We start from the raw sequence: 20,023 nt of genomic DNA, 5'->3' as shown, positions 1-20,023 counted from the left end.
CTGATGTTCACAGTGAGGGTATATGCTCCTGGTACAATTTTTTCCACGAAGTATTTGGAATGGTCACTCTTTGCAGCGTTTGCTGATCAGATCTTTACCTAAGCATTACTTATATAAGGATGAACTCTGACCCTTGTTTCCAAAATTAAACCCCCATATTGTGAAAGACCTGTGTATCATGAGTATACATAAAAGATGATTAATTTCATTTTCATAAGTCTTGCTACTTGGACATAACTGAGTATCTGTTAACTTTTTAATTTGGTCTGGGGAGGTTTCACGCTTCATTTGTTTCCAGAAGCAGGGAAAAATAGATGCCCATGAATCTTATTTGAGGTATCACTGAGGAAGAAAAAAGCAGGCTGTGCAACAGGCATTCCTCTTTCTCTCAGAGGAGTCAATACACATATTAAATGTAACTATATGTTTCGGTTTTTTACTGAACAGTTTGGGAGGAAAGGGCCATCTCTGCATCCCAGTCATCCATTTTGGATTATGACTCAAAATAAGGGTGGTTTTATTAATGTAATAATATCTTAACAACATTACTAGACAGGCTGGAGACACACACACCCCCCCCCCCCCCCCCTTTTTTAATTATTCAATGATTCTGTGATTCAAAAGGGATCGCTAGAAACAATAAGCAAAACTTTTCAAACTTACAGGACTTAATTTGCTAAACACTTCAGGTAATGGAAAAACAACAACAAGAAAGGTGGTAAAAAGTATTCTAACCCTTAATCCTCTTGATGGCCTGTCATCATCTGTTGGTACACAGGAATGCATGGTGCTGGCTGAAGAATGAACACTTCTTGAATTAACGTGTCCTGACATATTGATCTCCAGGTCTCTGTTAAACTTCAGAGATAACAAAAAATTTTAATTCACTGACCAAATACCCAAGAGTAGTGAAAGATGGAAGTTACCCTGCTCCTGGGAGGGTTAAAAGTCTTGTCTTTGCAACAGCTTGTCATAACAACTGCAGGTTTTGAGATAAAATACTGCTTTTAATAACTGATAGTGTAGAGAAGGTCTTTTATACAGTTTCCTGCTTAAAAAAAGCTGCTCTCAGATTGTTAAAAAATAAGCAGAATATTACCCAGACAGTCTTATTAATCTTATATACCCAGATATTCATAACCTCTGTTAATGCAGCATATTGCCAGAGATCACCTCTCCAGTGGGTTAAGAGCTCAGATCAAAGTTTGTGACATGACAAATACTACTTGCATTTTTTAAATCTTCTTGATGTTGTATGTTTCTTCCAAAGATGCCATCATGCTGCTAATTATGTCATCCACCCTTCACTGTATGCATTTTATACTGCAAAGAAACATTTATCAGGGGGCTTCAGGAATCTGTATCCTCTACAATAGTTACCTCCGCACAGTTTTTCATATGCTTACCCTTTTACTTGCATTGGAAAATTTGAGCAGAATTTTCTGTAGTATTTGAAGTTTTAGCACAGTAGGAGTGTTTCAAAGTTCTGTACTTAAACTGCCATACAGACAGTGGTCAACATTGGGCATGATTCATTACTGTGCTATTGATGGGAAATAGCTTTTCTTTAGGAAATCAGCTCTAATCAGCATCATCAGAAGTCACGTAAATTTCCACAGGTGCTACACATTGGCAGTTCAACAATCAACAGCTGTCAAGAGTGCCTCGCTTCTGCTTTTTGTGCTGTCAGAGGTTGTCCTAACCTGTTACTGCTTTGACAACAGGGAGAAGCGCATGTCTTTAACATGCTGTGCTCTCTTGACACAAGTCAAGACTGGCTTGAGTTGGGTGAACATGAATATATGCTCAAGAATTAAGCAGACTTCCAGGACAGACTTCAGTTAATGTATTTATTTCCTTATATGTGTATGCTCCCTGAAAACTTGAGTGGGTCAGCTGTACAGCATTGCTTGGCCTGCAAATTAATTGATTATCTCCAGTTTGTCTTAGAAGTTCCAGATTCCTAATTTGTATGCATCCAGATTAGAGTATCCTAAATGCAAGTTTCATAACTGATAGAAAACTAGGTGTTGTAGTTTAACCTGGCAGGCAGCTAAACACCACACAGACATTCGCTCACCTCTCCCCACCATCCTGCAGTGGGATGGGGGAGAGAATCAGAAGGCCAAAAGTAAGAAAACTCATGGGTTGAGATAAGAACAGTTTAATAATTAAAATATAACAACAGCAATAATAAATTGTAATGAAAGGAAAATAAGTGAGAGAGGGAAACAAAACCCGGGGAAAAAACAAGTGAAGCAACCTGCCAACTGATGCCCAGCCAGTCCCCAGGCATTGATCCTTGACCCCCAGCCAACTCCCTACAATTTATATACTGAGGAAGATGTCATATGGGATGGAATATCCATTTGCCCAGTTTGGATCAGCTGTCTTGGCTGTGCCCCCTCCCCTTCTGGCTTTTTGTGCATCTGGCAGAGCATGGGAAGTCGGAAAAGTCCTTGACAAGTGTGAGCACTACCTAGCAACAACTAAAACATCAATGCGTTATCAACATTATTCTCATACTAAATCCAAAACACAGCACTGTACCAGCTACTAGGAAGGAAATTACCTATCCCAGTCAAAACCAGGACACTAGGGAAGAACACAACGGGTCTTGTAATGGCAGCCTGTAGGTTTACTCCTTTCATTACATGACCAGTAGTATTTTCATCAAGTCTAGGTTTCAGGCAGAACTTACTGAAGCAGAGTAGGCAAGACTGCCACACATCACAATGACACACATGTTCAAGGCAATGTCCCTGTCAGAAAAAAATTATCACAATCTCTTTGCACAAAGAAGGTGAAATAGTGAAAAAACCTCTGAAGTGACATTGTGTTCCAAGAACTATTAAGAACAGCAGAGGTTAGAAAGCAAACTGGGAATACTTGTGAAGCCTCTTCAACTGAGGGGCCAGTTCACTGTTGTCAAAGATTTTCTGAAGCACTCCCCTTTTTTAGCATCCCCTGTCTTTCTTGACCCACTGGAGCACAGCCTCCTGTCCCCCACCCACATATCAGTTGTGGCAACTGAGGAGACAGCACCCTGTCTCCCCATAGTCACAGAAAGTAACACTTAGGAATAGGTATCACTGATGCATGATGACATTCCCTCTTGTATGACTTCTCCTTTAACAAAAATATAAAAGGAAGTAACAAGCTTGAGTCCCCTGAGACACCACATCTTTGAAAGCCTATGGAAAAGGACCAGTTGTGCAGCAACGTATTCTGAAACGGTTCAGAAAAGAGTTACTTTTCATTACTAGTTGTTCTATTAACCTCAGTCATGTCATACAGTTGTGATAGAAAGTACAAATGACCTCTTGTACATGCAGGAAGAACATTTTGTCTTAGAGTGTTATTTGTTATTACTGCTGGAGGATTACCAGCTGCTGTACAGGGAGTATTTCTGGCATCCAAGTTCACAAAGGATGTCAAATAAGAGGGCTGGCCTGCCCCTATTTTATTAAGAAATATTAATTTGGGCTTTTTTTTTTTTTGTCCAGAACAGGTCTTGTTAATAAGCCTTCCACAGACTACTAGAAATTTGTTTTCAGCTGACCCTGCAAAGCTGTACTAGCAATGTCTTATAATACAAGCTTCTGTGTATTCCCCACAGGCTTTCACCTAACAAGAAAGGCAGAGGTCTCACAAAGTTAGGAAGACTGCTTACAGCTTTTCTGTGCCCTCTGGGTCACTGGCTGAAACTTGAATAGATGTCCAAACTTCACATGTAGTTGTTAGCCTGCCGATGTCAGCATTCCCTGCGGTTCCAGTTGTATGGAAGAAAAAAGATGGTCATCATTACTTTTCCCAGACTGCAGCAAAATTTTTTAATGTAACTTGCCAGTATGAAGTGCTTTCCAGTTTCAGGGTTTGGAATACATTTAAATTAATTATGCTTCCCAAAAACAGATTAAGAAAAAATTAGATCACACCAGCTAATATTTTTTTCTTTCTTTCTATATCAAGTCCTTGAAAATACAGTTGTGTCAAGGGAAGTCTTGTCTCTCATACCGTCTTATCCAGTAACATCATAGTTATGGCTTTGTCCATACTACATCAGGCTTGGAATACCCACTCTACAACTACTGTATATGGTCCAGTGCTTTGTCATAAACTGAATGAAGGAGAATATAGAAAGATCTCTCTCATTAAAAAATAATGTATTAATAAGAAGAAATTACAGTTGCTAGTGACAGCTTTTTCCTATGAAAAACACAGTTTCATATTATTTTCAAACTGTTGGGGTTTCTTTCGTCAGAATAGTTTTTAATGGTAGCCAGAACCAGAAATTTCTGATATCCAATACTTTTGGATGCTTAGAACAATTTATCTTTTCAAAATGGATAACGAAGTGCAGGTGTCATGTGAGAGACTGTCAGGGTTTATGGGTGAAGTGCTCCTGACTTCTTGTTCAGCATTCTTTGTCTGAGTCAGACAAGCTGTAAACCATTTTATGTCTCTGCACATGTGCAGTAGAAGTATTGTCTCAAAAATTTTCTCTAAATTTTGGACTTCTGGAAATAATGTAGAAGAAATCATGTCCAGTTTATTCTAAGTATCCACAGAAATACTGGATGTAGAGGAAAAATTAGGTAAAACATCATAAAACTTAGAAAGGAATATGACTGCTTATCACAAATAAATATTTTCCTTTGTAAATCCAGAAATGCTTTTTATGGTTGGTTTCTCTTTTTACTTGCAGGCAAAATCTCAAAGGCAACACAGTGTAAGCTCTTTAACAGAATCTAAATAGTTACTTTATAGTAATTACTAAATTGTGAGAACTGTGAACTTGTGACAGAGAGGCACTGTCTGTGCATAAACTGGGGCATCTGCTGGAAAGCTTATCTCCCCCTACTTTTCACATATTAAGCTACGCAGAATTTGAAAATTCCTTGTCCTTGTGAAAGCACTGACAAAGCCATCAACATCTTCTATGGTATTCACAACTATCAATGTGAGTATCTCTCTCCCAGCTCCTCCACTGTGGCAAAATTATTTAGCATTCTTTAGCCTCTCTTAAAGCACACTGAAAAACAAAGAAGAAAATTGTGCTTTACTATTCATCAGATTTTAGTACTGGACTGGGGTTTCAAGGATAAATAAATTATACTCTCAATCCCTGTCACACGGAAACTGAGGTGTCATTGAACTAATGGGCATCTTCAGAAAATGACTGCCAATTAAATATGTTATTTTAGGACAGTAATAGAAGTAATTATCTTTTGTGCCAGGAGAGAAAGGATTAGCACTGAGAGGCCATGATGAGTCCATAGAATCAGTCAATAAAGGAAATTTTCTACAGTTACTTGACCTGATTACAAAAGATGATGTTACAGCAAATGTCACACAGCAGCATGTAGTACAAAATAAGCCAATGGTATCAACAGGTTGAATCTCATTCAGAGTAAAAAGGATGCTGGCAACTATAATTAAACTGATGGGATTTCAGGGAATAATATGAGCAACTACCATAAGATCAGTTTTCCAGAATAATAAAGGAAGCTAATATTTATGTAAAAAACCTTGACCTAGGAACTGTTAAAGCATCCTTAGAAAATAGGCCTGGGAGGGAAGATTAAGTGAGAATTTGGATATGAGGAGTTTGATACTTATTGGCCATCATTATTTCAAATTATCTCACCCCAGTCAGAGCCAGCATATAGGCCATGCATCTATTCCAACTGGAGAACTTTAGTATGTGTTTATTAACATACAGGTTGATATAAACATATGATTCAGTAAATAGGATACGACTCAAGTATACTTTCTGTCACTAAGTTTTTTGGTGGGTGTTTGTGGAAGGTAGAATAGTTGTTTCATTCCTGACTGAATCAGAGTTGTTAGTAAGCCAGGTAAACATGGCAATGCCATCTGTTTTACCACAACAACATTTGCCTCCCTAAGCAGATTAACTAAGCCTCCATTTTGGCAGTCATATAAACTGACTTTTGCAATTAGTTAGAGGTAAATAGTCTTGTAGTGGGAAATGAAGAGGGGAAGAGAAAGTGACAGAGCATGACTGTAATTTCTGAGTGGTCTCAAAGCAGAGAGAGCACACATGGATGAGTAGGATGGGCTCCCTTGAGGAAATGCAGCCTAAGAACCATGTTTTTCAGGATCAAGGAAAGTGTCTGTGGCAGCAAGGAGAGAAAACATGTATCTCTGATGGTGGAAATCCAACAAACGGATACCATTTTTCTCTTTTTTTTTTTTTTTTCCCAAATCCCATGAATGTGCTGTCTGTTATGGATGCACTTTACCTCAATCAACTCTGAGGAATAATTTAGGAGTTGGTATAATCAGTCAGAAGTGAGAGAGGCACTGTTAGCAGTGAGAGCCATGAAAGCCCCCTGATACATAGGAAAGTAAGAAAGATGTTCCTGATCCTCTGAAATCCTGAGGGAGTTTGTACCATGTAGAAACCCATGTACTAAAATTAAAACTGTAATAACCTCTATGTAGAAAGGGCTCTCTTTCAGGCTAGTAATGAGTAGCAGTTTCTAGCTTACACAAGTATTGTAGCTAGATTTTACAAATGTCGTTCCAGTTGACCTGCAAGGGGAGAAGAGTGAGTGGGGTGGCTGCGGAGGTGGGAATCCCATGAAGAGGAGGTGAGAGCACCCTCTGGGTACCCATTCACCTCTGGGGTAAATGAGCAGAAGGATGTTTTGAGGTGATGGGGAAAGGCATGGGAAGGTCAGAGTAAGCTACAGGGAATGTCGGATAGAAGTCTCAAAAGGCTTTTAATCAGGGAATGTTTTCATTTAGCTTCTTCCCTTTCCAAGTTGCTAACAGAGGCAGCCAACAGGCACAGTATTTTGTGCAACATTTTATTGATCCTGCTTCAAGATTTTCTAAATCAACTGGGAAAGTTGTTGGAGACTGTTGGGGTACTCCTGAGAACCCTATGAGGAACTTCAGGGCACTCGCTGCTTCCAGGAAAGGTGAGAATTACAGGAGGCCTTGACTTCTAGCAAGTTGTTCTTCTACATGGGAACCAATGATACTGCCGGGGCAACCTGGAGTGTATCAAAAATTACTATAGGGCTCTGGTGGCAGTCAGGGGAGTGGTGTTTTCCTTAGTCCTGCTGGTGAGGGGAAAGGGTGTAAGGAGGAGTGCACTGGTACTACATGTCAACAGCTGGTTGCAGAGCTGGTGTCAGCAACATGATTTTGGTTTCTATGACTGCAGGAACTTGTTCAAGGATCAACATCCACTTAGGAGAGACGGGATCCATCTCAGTAAGCAGGGCAAAGGTATATTTGCTAGTAAGACTGAACTAGTAAGAAAGGCTTTAAATCAGGTTTGGCATGGGAGGGATAAAGTTACCACCTGTGACGGGGTGACAAACAGGGTTGACAAGAAAAGGGTCTGGGGTGAGGTGAATAAAAGGGAATTAAAAAAAACAATAAAACAAGCCTTAAGCAGGGTCACCTCAAGCATTTGCATGCAAGCAAGGAAGTGTCTACAAAGCACAACCGTAGGAAAAAAACCCAGACCTTTTCTGGGAAATCGGCATGCCAGAGTACTTTTCTGAAGTGCCTGTGCAACAATGTATGTAGCATGGTGAATAAACATAAGAAATTAAACATCTATGTTTATTTGCAGGGCTATGATCCTGTTGGGGTCACAGAGTGTAGTGGAACATCTTGCATGACTGGAGTGCTTCGACAGAGAGATATAGGCTCTTTAGTAAGGTGTATTGGGTTTGCATGGTAACGTTTTGGTAGCAGGGGGCTAAAGGAGTGGCTTCTGTGAGAAGCTGCTAGAAGCTTCCCCTGTGTCTGATAGAGCCAATCCCAGCTGCCTCCATGACAGACCTGCCACTGGCCAAGGCCAAGCCCATAAGCCACAGTGGTAACGCCTATGGGATAACATAGTTAAGAAGGAGGAAAAACCCAACCCTGCGCCAACTGCAGCCAAAGAGAGGAGTGAGAATATGTGAGAGGAACAACTCTGCAGACACCAAGGTCAGCGAAGAAAGAGGGGGAGGAGGGCACTGGAGCAGAAATTCCCCTGCAGCTTGTGATGAAGACCACGGTGAGGCAGGCTGTCCCCCTGCGGCCTATGGAGGCTAGCGGTGGAACAGATACCCACCTACTGCCCATCGAGAACCCCACTCTGGAGCACGTGGATGCATTGAATGAAGCTGTGACCCCATGGGAAGCCTATGCTGGAGTAGGCTCCTGGCAGGAACTGTGGTCCTGTAGAGAGAGGAGCCTATGCTGGAGAAGCAGGTTTTCTGGCACGACTTGTGATGCTGTGGGGGAGCCACATTGGAGCAGCCAGTGCCTGAAGGACTGCACCTTGTGGTAGGGACCCACACTGGAGGAGTTCCTGAAGAACTGTCTCCTATGGGCAGGACCGCACACTGGAGCAGGGGAAGAGTGTAAGGAACCCATGCTCTGAGGAGGAAGAAGCAACAAGGACAATGTATGATGAATTGACCACAAACCCTATTCTTCATTCTCCTGCATCGCTGCAGAGAGGAGGTAGAGAATTGGGAGTGAAGCTGAGCCTGTGAGAAAAGGAGTGGCTGGGGGAAGGTTTTTTTAAGATTTGTTTCATTTCACACTATCCTACTGTGACTCTTGATTGACAAAAAATTAATTTCCCCAAGTTGAGTCTGTTTTGCCCATGATGGTAACTGCTGAGTGACCTTCCTGTCCTTATCTCAACCCATGAACCTTTCATTATATTTTCTCTCTCCTGTCCAGTTAAGGCGGGGGGTGACACAGCAGCTTTGGTAGATGCCTAGCGTCCAGCTAGGATCAATCTATCACAGAAGGACAGGTCAGGAAGACAAGGAGGCAGAGTTGCCCTTTATGTGAAAGAGTAGTTGGATTTCAAATAGTTCTACCTGGGGATGCATAATAATGACCCAACTGAGTCATATAGCCCACCTGATCAGGAAGAACAAATGGGTGAGGCTAGAATTGACTTGCCATTCACAGGCCATGCTTCTCATGAGTGACTTCAACTACCATGATATCAACTGGAGAGACAGCACAGCAGAAAACAAGCAGTCCAGAAGGTTCCTGGAGAGCATCAATGACAGCTTCCTGGCCCAAAAGATAAAATAGCTAGATAGAAGAGATGCTCTGCTGGACCTCATTCTCACAAACAAGGAATGACTCACTGGGAGTGTGAAAGCCAAAGGCAGCCTTGACTGCAGTGTCCACAAGATGGTGGAATTCAGGATCCTGAGAGGAGAGAGCAAAGCAAAAATAAAGGCCACAATCCTGGACTACAGGAGTGCAGTCTTTGGCCTCTTCATGCACTTGCTTGGAAGACTCCCATTTGAAATGGTTGTGGAGTGGAGGCCAGGAGACCTCATTGATTTTTCAAAGATCACCTACTCCAGGCTCAGCAATGGCTCACCCCCTCATGTAGGACATCAAGCAAAGGTGGCAGAAGGATACATGGACGGACAAGGAACTCCCAAGAAAACATATAAAGGAAGGAATGTGGCCTGGGAGGAATAGAGAGAGACTATCTGAGTGTGCAGTTGTAGGGTTAGAAATGACAAAGCCCACCTACAGTAAAATCTAGTGAGGGACATAAAGGGCAACAAGAAAGATATCTACAGGTACATCAACAGCAAATGGTCTTCCACAGGGAACATGTGGGCTATTACTGAATGGGGCAGGAGACCTGGGCATAAAGGACAGATAAAAAGCCAAGGTACTCAGTGCCTTCTTCACCTCAGTCTTTATTGGTTAGACTGGCCTCCAACAATTCCCAGGCCCCTGAGACCACTGGGGAAGATTGGCACACTGGAAACTTTTCCTCTACTGGAGAAGGATCATACTGGTGAACACTTAAACAAACTGATTGCACAGAAGTCCATGTGTCTTCATGGGATGCACCCACAATTGCTAAGGGAGCCAGCCGATGTCATTGTGAGAATATTCAACCATCTTTGAGAGACTGTGGAGATTGGGGAAGGTTTCTGAGAAACAGGAGAAATTGAATGTCACTCTTATCTTCAAGAAGGGCAAGAGGAAGATCCAGGTCAGTAATTTAAATCTGGCAGTTACTGAGTTGCTACACAGAAGTTAATTTTGCTCTACCATTTCAGATCTAAGTGTCTGTTGTCCTCCCCTAGCATAGCAAAACTTCTAATGATGAGCCTGCACATGCATCTTTTCGGTTTTATTTGCCAGTCATTTTTCTTGGATCACACCTCTGGAAGATTAATTGGTCTACTGGACTTATTTTAATGTATTTTTTAAATTTAAATTAATTAAATGTATAATATTTCCCTGTGCTTATGAACATCCTCTCTTCGAGGTGCCAGAGATACAAATCCTTCTGCAAGCTGTTTAATAGCTCCACAGTTAGCACCTTTCTGTAAAAACCTCCCCACCTGCAACTTGCTTTTGTCTTTGGAAAGGTCTTTTTTGTTACAAAGTCCTACATTTCCTGGTAGGGAATACTGCAGTTTTCCAAGTAATAGTAGGGAAATAAAGCTTTCCAATTATTAATAATGCTATGGCATGGAAATTAATGTTTTAAAGTTGATAGTAATTCTTTTGATGTAAATAGAAACTGTTTTATTGACTTCAACTGGCGTTAGTTCAGGCCCACAGCCCACCAGCTTCCATTGGTCTTTCAAATTCCGTATTTTCTAATATGGTGTGAGGTTTAGTTTGAAGTATTTAAAGCATGTTTTGACAGTACATTGCTTTAACATTGCTTTAATTTATCCTTAAGTTTTCAGAGAACTATATTTTTGTAATCATGGTTATTTCTAGGTTGCAGAGTCACAGCAACTTTAACACTGCTAAAACAAACTCTCTTTTCAGTTCAACATTATAATTGAAGCTTTATCCTTTAATGTAAAAAGCTAGACAGGTCTCATCCTGGAGTTCATGCAGTGGTGATTATGAACAATACCATAAACAGAACAACAGTTATAGAGGACACCAGGGACACTTTTCCTCAGATTTTTTCTTTATACATGAGAGTCAAATCAGTGGGCATTGTATAACTAAGAAAAATCTGCATGTTTCCTTGACCTGATGAATTCTCTTCTGAAGAATTAAATGTAAAATATACAGTGGATCTGATCTGATACTGAATTTATTTTTGATCATATAAACAAAAACACAAGGACCTACTCTGATGCATTGGACATTGAAGCAACCTTTAAATGTATCCTCCTGTTTTAATTTTTGAAAGATTCATGTGTCTTGCAGGTTTAAGGCATGTCTTGCATGTTGGGAGCCATGGTGACATGGAGTCTGGTGAAAACATGGAATATCTTTAAAACTTTTATTAGTAATATATGTTGGAAAGTAAGTAATTCTGGCTTTGAATTGTCATTTCTTGTCTGGGTGTTTTTGACTCTACATCTATGTAAATTCCCACTAGACAACAGCAAGAAATATCTGGTATCTCTTCTGTGAGCAGTTTTGAAGGATTTTTTCTTGTTCTTCACAACAGAAGAGCTTATTTATGTCTCTGGAGTGTCTTGAAGTTGTAGTGTCAGCAATATAGGACACTGAAGCAACCAGCGCTTAATAGAAATTTGAAAATAAGTATTCATATTATTAAAATAGGAATTCTAGCACCAGAAGTAGCAAAGGTGAGATAGATGTCAGTAAAGGAAACTACAATGGAGGAATTAGAAGGGTTTGACTCTACCCAGGTTCTGCTTTTCAGAGAAGACAGCATTATTCCCTGCTTATATGCAATGTGCATAGACTTTAGAATACCTAGATAGTACTGAAAACTGAAAATAGCAGCTGAAAGACATGGTTGGAGAGGATGTATCACTTACCGTTACTACGGTTCATCTCCAGAACAGAACTGCCTCTTTCTAGGAGAAGCAAACACTGAGAAGCAATATTGAAAGTTCACACGTACTGGGTGCCAGTGTTTACTGTGACGTCAGCAGATGTTTCTCTGAGAATAATGTAATGAACACAACCAAACACTACAAAATTCAAGTTCACATTCCTAATTCATACATACCTAAAACCAGACCTGCAGCAGAAGCTGCTCACTTCTACTGCCCTCCATTTTTGTATGTGTGAGGGAAGATGGATGAGCTGCTGATGAGCAGCTGATGGATGGTGCATTGCTCCTTTGGATTCCATAAACACAGAAAGTCCTTCACAGTGATTAGCAGTATGGCATGGGCCAGAGCCTTCTACGTTCTTCCTTCAGAAGACGACACAAGTTCCAAAGTAGGAATATAAGAAAAAAAAGAAAACTCTGCCCCTTCTCACTCCAAAAATGCTATACCTTTGTGTCTAGCATTACATACAATGTGTACTAGTCTTTACCCCCTGAATTCTGGCTAAGACACTGAACAGAGATGTGCCATCTCTCAGCTCAATTTCAAAAGGCAAAATTTGTTGTTCAACTTTAAATCTGGGGTATTGTTCCTCATATTATGGGTGTATTCCCTTCTTTTCTTCCCCTTTTAAATCCTTTGCCAAATATCATTGGAACTTGCCACAGGATTGGAGAATTCAAAGAGTGTAAGATTACTGAAAACAAGTGAGTGAGAAATATTCCCTTGATTAAGGCAGTAGCAGGTACTTAAGTCTTATTAAGAAAGAGAATAGTAACATAAGGCAGAGAAGCTACTAATAATCTAACTGAAAGAAAAAAAATCAATCTGCTATGACATACTATTAGATATCAGAGAATCTGTCCACAGTCTAAGAAGTGAAATTTCATTAGGTCCTCCATGTATAGGACTACTAGTTTCCCTAATATAAAATCTGAGCCCTTCAACCTCAATTCCATTTGTTACCTCCAAAAATACTGTGACTTGAAAAAAAACAACCCCAAAACAAACAAACAAACAAAACCAAAAAAACCCAACCAACAACCCTTTGTGTTCCTTGCAGTGTAACATCTCCTTTTAGGTCATACTTGTGATCAAAAAGAACCCAGATCTGCCACCTTTAGTTCTACAGGCATGGTACACATAATGAAGCAGTAGGACTTAGCTTTCATGAAAAGGGAGAGAGGAAGTGTAAGGGAGTTGCTTTTACTCTGACAGCAATATGTTGGAATGGAAAAATCTGTAGTCAGCTGTGAAACTTTGTGATGTCAGTTACAGTTTGAAAGTGATATTTTTTTGGCTGTGAAATACAATAACCTGTATAATCAGTGCTATATTATATGTACTTTTACAAGTGTACTTAATAGCATAAAGAAGTGAGAAGAGATGTCTCTTTCAAGTCCACATATGTGATTGCCTTTGGGAAGGATGAGTAATTCTTCACAGCTGCCATCTTGAATTTTCTGGAAAGAAGAATGAAAAGAACTGCTTTATGATCCACTTCCTTGCCATCTTGAACATCCTTAACAGCCTGAGCTATGTCCACATGACATTGTTATCGTTTGCTTGCACCACCACAGACTTTCGCCATCTAGTAATTTTGTCTATGCCCCTCAGTATATATGACATGTTTCTGAGGACTTGAAGAACATGAAAGTCATTCCTGTCTTCAAGAAAGACAAGAAAGAGGACTCAGGGAACTACAGGACAGTATATCTCACCTCAATCGCTAGGAAGGTGATATAGCAAATAATCCTGATGCACACCAAGTTTATAATGAGCAAGCACTGTTCCCTTGCAGCAAAGAAGGCCAACAGCCTCCTGGGCTGCGTTAGGAAGACCATTGCCTGCAGATCAGGGGACTTGATTCCTCTTCTCTACTTTGCCCGGTAAGACACATGGAGGTGCTGTCTTCAAATCTGGGCTCCCCAAGACAGACACAGACATACTGGAGTGTGTCCAGCAGAGGACCACAAAGATGATGAAAGGACTGAAGCATCTGTGATGCGAGGAGAGACTGAGAGCGCTGGGAGTGTTAGTCTAGAGAAGAATGGGCTCAGGGGGATTATGCATGTGTATAAATAATGGATTGGGAGAACTAGACTCTTTACAGTGGTATCTAGTGACATGACAAGAGGTAATGGGCATAAACTTTTAAAAAAAAGGGGGATTCCAGTTAAACATAAGAAAAATTATTTATTGTGATGGTAGACTGAGACTCAGGCACAAATTTCCCAGGGAAGCTGTGGAACCTCCATCCTTGTATGTATTCAAACTTGCCTGGACATGTCACTCCTTGAGAACCTGCTGTAGCTGACCCTGCTCTGAGCAGGAGTGAGACTGGGCTGTCTCCTGAGGTGAGATGCAGCACTGTGGTACTGCAAATCTGTGATGCACGTGCGTGTGTGTGTGTGTGTGTGTGTGTGCATGCACATGTGTGTTTCTATGTGTATGCATATTCTCAAAAGAACTGAAATCTTAAGGGAAAAGTTGATAGTTGTGAAGGGCAAAACAGATTCTGGCTGAATTGCTGCATATCAAAACTACCCTGGGACTGGCCAAAAAATGCCTTGGGATTGGCAATGGAGTAAGCAGAAACTTTTAAGTTTAGTTGAAAAGAATGATAAAAGCAAAGCGGTGAAACGTAAAAGGTTAAGGGCAGCTGCCTTTGAAGAGTTTAGTGCACTGCCTGCTGGTCTGGTTTAAGCAAATCAGAAGCGAAGGTGTTTCCTTATCTGGAATGTTAATGAGGGAGAAGCTGAGCCCTTTGCTAAGCAGAATTGTGGCCTGCATGATAATTTGTCAGTCTCTGACAGTTGTTATGCTGCTTCAAAAGATTCTGTGGCATCTCCAAATTCAAAATTATGGGAGAATGACAATTCAGCCACTGAGGAAGCCAGTGGGCTTTCAACTGACTTTAAATAGTCATGAGACAATGTGAGATGTAAGTCTAAAACACTCATAAATATAGTCTGTTTCTTTTCTTTCTTTTTCAAGAAAATATTATCGTAAGATGTCAGCAGTAATATAAGAGAGTTAAACGAGTGAAAAACAGGTTTTATGGTATTGCTGTTTGGAACAGTTTATAAAAAACGCACATTTTTTTCCTATGAAGTTATGAAGCAGACTGCAACAAAATATTCTAAATCCACTACCATGCCTGGTTTTCCTGTAGTACACTCACTTCTTGAACAGCTGGAGAACAGAAACAAAGTGCCCATAGGTTTAAAGAAAATTTGTGTTTTGTTTTAAATCTTCTTTTTCATCCTTAGCCTTCAGTTTACAAGCAGTTGTTTAAGATACCTACTATGACTGCCAGAGCTAAAGCACTAGACAGATAAATTGAAAGTATTTTCATATTTGCCAACAAACAGCATACTCACTCAGCCCACAGCTCAGAGTCACCTTTCAACTTTGAGGGGAAGCTTTAGCAAAATGCAACAGGTGCTTTTATCTTCAAATATTCTGACGTCTTATTTGGAAGGTCTTTGTTTCAGGAGGAGTTAGATTTTGATGGTACTGGAGAATGTGTACTTCCTCCTCCTCTCACCTGAAAGCCGCGAGATGAGACAGAAACATTCAGCACAGGTGGGTGAAACCTCCACTGGAGAAGTTGGCTCTTTCTAGTCTGGAACCAGCCTTGTCTCTAGAAAAAAAGTGCGTGAGGAGGGCATGGAGGGGGATGGATATTGTTTTCCTGAACGTGTTGAAGGTCACGTAAGCCAATCAAGTTGATGTCTGTGTCACATCAAGAATAAGACAATTAAAGTCTGTGCCAGTATGAACACTGGTACAAGTTGCCCAAGGAGGCTGTGTAGTCTCCATCCTTGGAGATATTCAAAAGCCATCTGAGCGCAGCCCTGGACAACTGGCTTTAGGTGACTCTGCTTGAGCAGGCGGGCTGGACCAGATGACCTCCAGAAGTCCCTTCCAATCATCTATTCTGTGATTCTGTGTGACTTTGTAAAATCAAATGGAGTGACCAGTGAGCACTTTGTCAGATTCAGTATTTAATCTCTAAAGCTAGGAAAGCAACATTACAAAGTTCTCCCAAAATAATCATGAACAACCATCAACACAGCACTAAATATAAGACGATTAGTCTGGTTTTGAATATTCTAATTTTTCCATATCCACACTGCAGACAAAAGATAGGACTAGGAATTTTCATTTTGTTTGTATAACAAAAAATTAAAGTGGATGTATGCATAACCTCTGCTTGGACTGACTTCTCAGATCAGATCTTTTTGGAAAGGGGAGGATACGGTGCCAAATTTGTGCTCTGCACTAAAGAATTTTTTTTGTGGGGGTGGCTTAAATTAAAAACATTATGAAACGGTATGAAAAGAACATATCACAATGGAAATGGAAAGATGCTGACAAGCCTTCATCCCTTTTCACATCACCAATATCCAGGACAAATATGAAATCTCATACTAATAATTTGTCTAGATAGGTATGTATTATCAGTAGTTCTACCAAAAGTGAAAAAATATTAAAACTCCTTAAAAAATTATTAACAAAAGCCTTCCTGCTAGTTCAAAGGACTTTCTATAAGGATATAAGCTTCACTGCTATAGGATACACTGTGAAAGGGGCTCATATATTCTAAAGGATAAGGTCACCCCATGAAGATGCATGTCAATGAATAGATAGTTTCATGGGCACAGTCATGAAATAAGAAAGCTATATTTATCCAAGCATATTCTGTATATTCTCTACAGACAGGCTTATATCTTTTATATACCACCTTTTACCAGAGTGTGAGGTACATTGATTCATGGTAAGATACATTAGCAGTGTTTTCTCCTACTGCTGTATCAAGTTACACCAAATGCTGGTTGATATATCGGACATGTATAATGCCTTCAGACTGCATTTGCCTGCTGGTGCCCTTCAGCTTGGGTGGTGTTTCCTTTATGACTGCTTTGCTGTACTTTTTAAGTGTGCCATGTGCCTGGAACACTTGGAGGTCTTTCAATAAATATTCACTCATTTGGCCTCTGAATGAGATTAAGCTGACCTTTCTAATACCTTATAGGTGGATTGGGGGTTGAGGGTTGCTTTCCATTGTGCTGGCTTTTCTGTTTGTTTGTTTGTTTCTTGAAAAACAATGGAAGCGTTACCTATTGACCAACATAAAAAATGACTTAGAATAAGTCCAGTCATCAGTAATTCATTTAAACTGTTTTCTATTTGTTTTCATAAGACTTATTCTGACAAAAACTGGTGGAATACTCAACCATCATTGCTGAAAATGGTACACACTTTCTGTTAAGACATAAATATTCTGATCTGAGGTAGAGATTAAGGTCACTACACTGTTCTTTTTATTGCTTGAGTACATCTTATAGATAAGCAGAGATCTGCTTATCTATAACTGATGAACTGCTCTCATTGAACAGTTCAATGAAATATTTCTCATCTCACTTCTTAATATTTTCAGACATTACTTCAGTTTCTCCTAAGTGCTATTTGTATCATGGTAATTTCTGTATCTGCACCTCATTTCTTCATTAACAAACCTGATAAGAGTCAAGTACATTTTTCCAGTCTGGATAGCTTTCCTATACATTTATATGAAGTTTAAGTGTGTATACATATGTATTTATAGATTGGTTGCTATGTCTAATTTTATTTGTAACAAGTCATACAGATCATATATACACTTACAAATCAAAACAAGCTATTGATGATGTCCCTTTTCACTTAAAGCTGACTGTTTCACTGAAGCTTTCATTGTGAAGTGTCCTTAGGGCCCTAATTACTGCATATCTGGAATTTATTACACAACTGATGAAAAGAGAGAAAGAAAACAAAGACAGGAAAAGACAGGAAAGGAAAAGATAGATAGAAAGATTAAATGAGTGGAAGGAAAGGAGGATGGAAGAGACGAAGGAAAAAGGAAAGCGAGAAAGCAAGAGACTGAGAGAAAGAAAAAATGGGCAAACAAAAAGGAAACAAAATGAGAACAAAACAAAAAGAAAGCAAGGAACACCTGACCCCTCAATAACCAGCAGTTTCCTTGTCTGATACTCACCTGGAATCTGGTAACCCAGATTCAGACCACTGGCCTGAACAGCATAGTTAGAACTATTTTCATGAACAGACTTTAGACTTGTACAGCTGTCTCCAGTGGGATACAATGTGAGCTAACCTTGCCTTTTTTTTTTTTTTTTTCTTTTGTATTGTTTGTTGTACTGTCATCTCCCAGTTGAACTAGTCAGAAGACTACTCCTGAAAGGCATAAAAGTAGTCTTACAACTATGCTTAGCTCAGTTGGGCAGTTCCAATACTGCATATGGTTAGATATTGACAGTGCCTTCATTTCATTTGCAGTTTCTCAGGATAATGTGAAAATGCTCAGGCAATAGCCAGTCTCCTTTCTTGCTCATTTAGAGCTGACGTTCTATGGGCAGAGACTTATAATCAGTGCAAGTTGTTTGGATCATAGAAACTACACGCATGTTAAAAGTGAACAGCTCCTGCTCACTCACTAAATAGTGCTTGTGATGAAGAGCCGGAACAGATAACTGGCATCAAGACACACACATGTCAACTGTGAAGTCACTGATAAGAAAAGAATGCCTTACTTTTGTTTTTTAATCAGTATATAAAATGATACTAAAAAATGCCTAGGAAAATGTTATTACAGAAAGAAAAAAATCCTATGGAGAAAGACTGTGAACCCCTTAAGCATTTGTCTTTTGTTTTGACCTAACCATTTATATCTTCAGTCACCCATGTTGTCTGTTTCACTAATTGTTTCAGTTGGATGTCACTCAGCTAACCTCAGTGTTACCCAGAGGGTGCTGAGCAATTTTGCAGTATTATTAACCTCATTTTCAGAATGGGCTTACTCTTTTCCTTGTTGCACTGAAGAGAGTGGCAAAGTATAGAGATCTTGGGCTTAATAAAAGGCAAAAATTCCAAGATTTTCTTTAGTGGAGGAACACCCCCACCCCCACCCCGGCTACTTTTGGGGATTCTGAGTCAAACTGTGTGTTAAAATTTGAGCAACAACAAATATCTGTTCATTAAGGACATATAGGAAAAGATGGCACATCATATTAGAGCCAGGTGAGAACAGGCCACTTAATGGACAAATTCTGTAGCATTGTATGTAAATCTCAGTAAAGATCCTGATACTCCTAATTTCAATCATGGAGTTCGTGGTGTTCAAAAATGAGCCATGGAGGTGAGCGATGTTGTTTGAGTTTGTAGCGTTTCTAAGTGTGCATCAGAATCATCAACAAGACACTGGCATTCAGACTTGAAGTTTACAGAAGAAGAAAATATTTTCCAGCAAGTATTACAAATAGATCAGAAGGTAATTTACTAGCAGCAAAGCTCACTAAACCAAATTTATTCCTAGGAGATGATTAATAAAGTATTTGAAGGCACGTATTGCAGAGCTACCATTTCTTTTCTGTTTTCCCTTCTCTCTCTCCTTGTTTCTTCTTTTCTAAAAGACAAAATCTGTGTAGTTGATGATCCTGCCATTTATGAACTCCTAAACTGAAAGAGAGCTGGATACAGTCTCTCTCTTGATACATACTTATGTATTGGTAAAGCATGCCAGGCATCAGATAACCAAAAGCAGGGTTAAAGACTAAGGCATACTTTCAGTACAGCAGGCGTGAAGAGTTGCAACATTATAACAGGTCCTTTGTGTATGAGGGGAGAGGAGGAAGTATGCATCAGAATTCCTTGTCTTTAATAGTTTATCACTGGAGAAGGTGGTAGTGGTGGGAACAAGCTGACATGGATATTCAGAAATATCTACTTTTTCAGCTAAGTAGCTGACAGAAGCTCTGTTTTTCAAGGATCCTGACATGTCCTTTGGAGGTGGGAAAAGAAGAGGAAAGGAAAGGAAAAAGGAAAGTAAAAGGAAAGTAAAAGGAAAGTAAAAGTAAAAGTAAAAGTAAAAGTAAAAGTAAAAGTAAAAGTAAAAGTAAAAGTAAAGTAAAGTAAAAGTAAAAGTAAAGGGAAAGTAAAAGTAAAGGGAAAGTAAAGTAAAGTAAAGTAAAGTAAGTAAGTAAGTAAGTAAGTAAGTAAGGAAGGAAGGAAGGAAGGAAGGAAGAAAGGAAGAAAGGAAGAAAGGAAGAAAGGAAGAAAGGAAGAAAGGAAGGAAGAAAGGAAGGAAGGAAGAAAGGAAGGAAGAAAGAAAGGAAGAAAGAAAGAAAGGAAGAAAGAAAGAAAGGAAGAAA

The sequence above is a fragment of the Phalacrocorax carbo genome, chromosome Z (assembly GCF_963921805.1).
Source record: "Phalacrocorax carbo chromosome Z, bPhaCar2.1, whole genome shotgun sequence".
NCBI classification, from domain to species: Eukaryota; Metazoa; Chordata; class Aves; order Suliformes; family Phalacrocoracidae; genus Phalacrocorax; species Phalacrocorax carbo.
Note: the sequence above shows the minus strand (reverse complement) of the source record.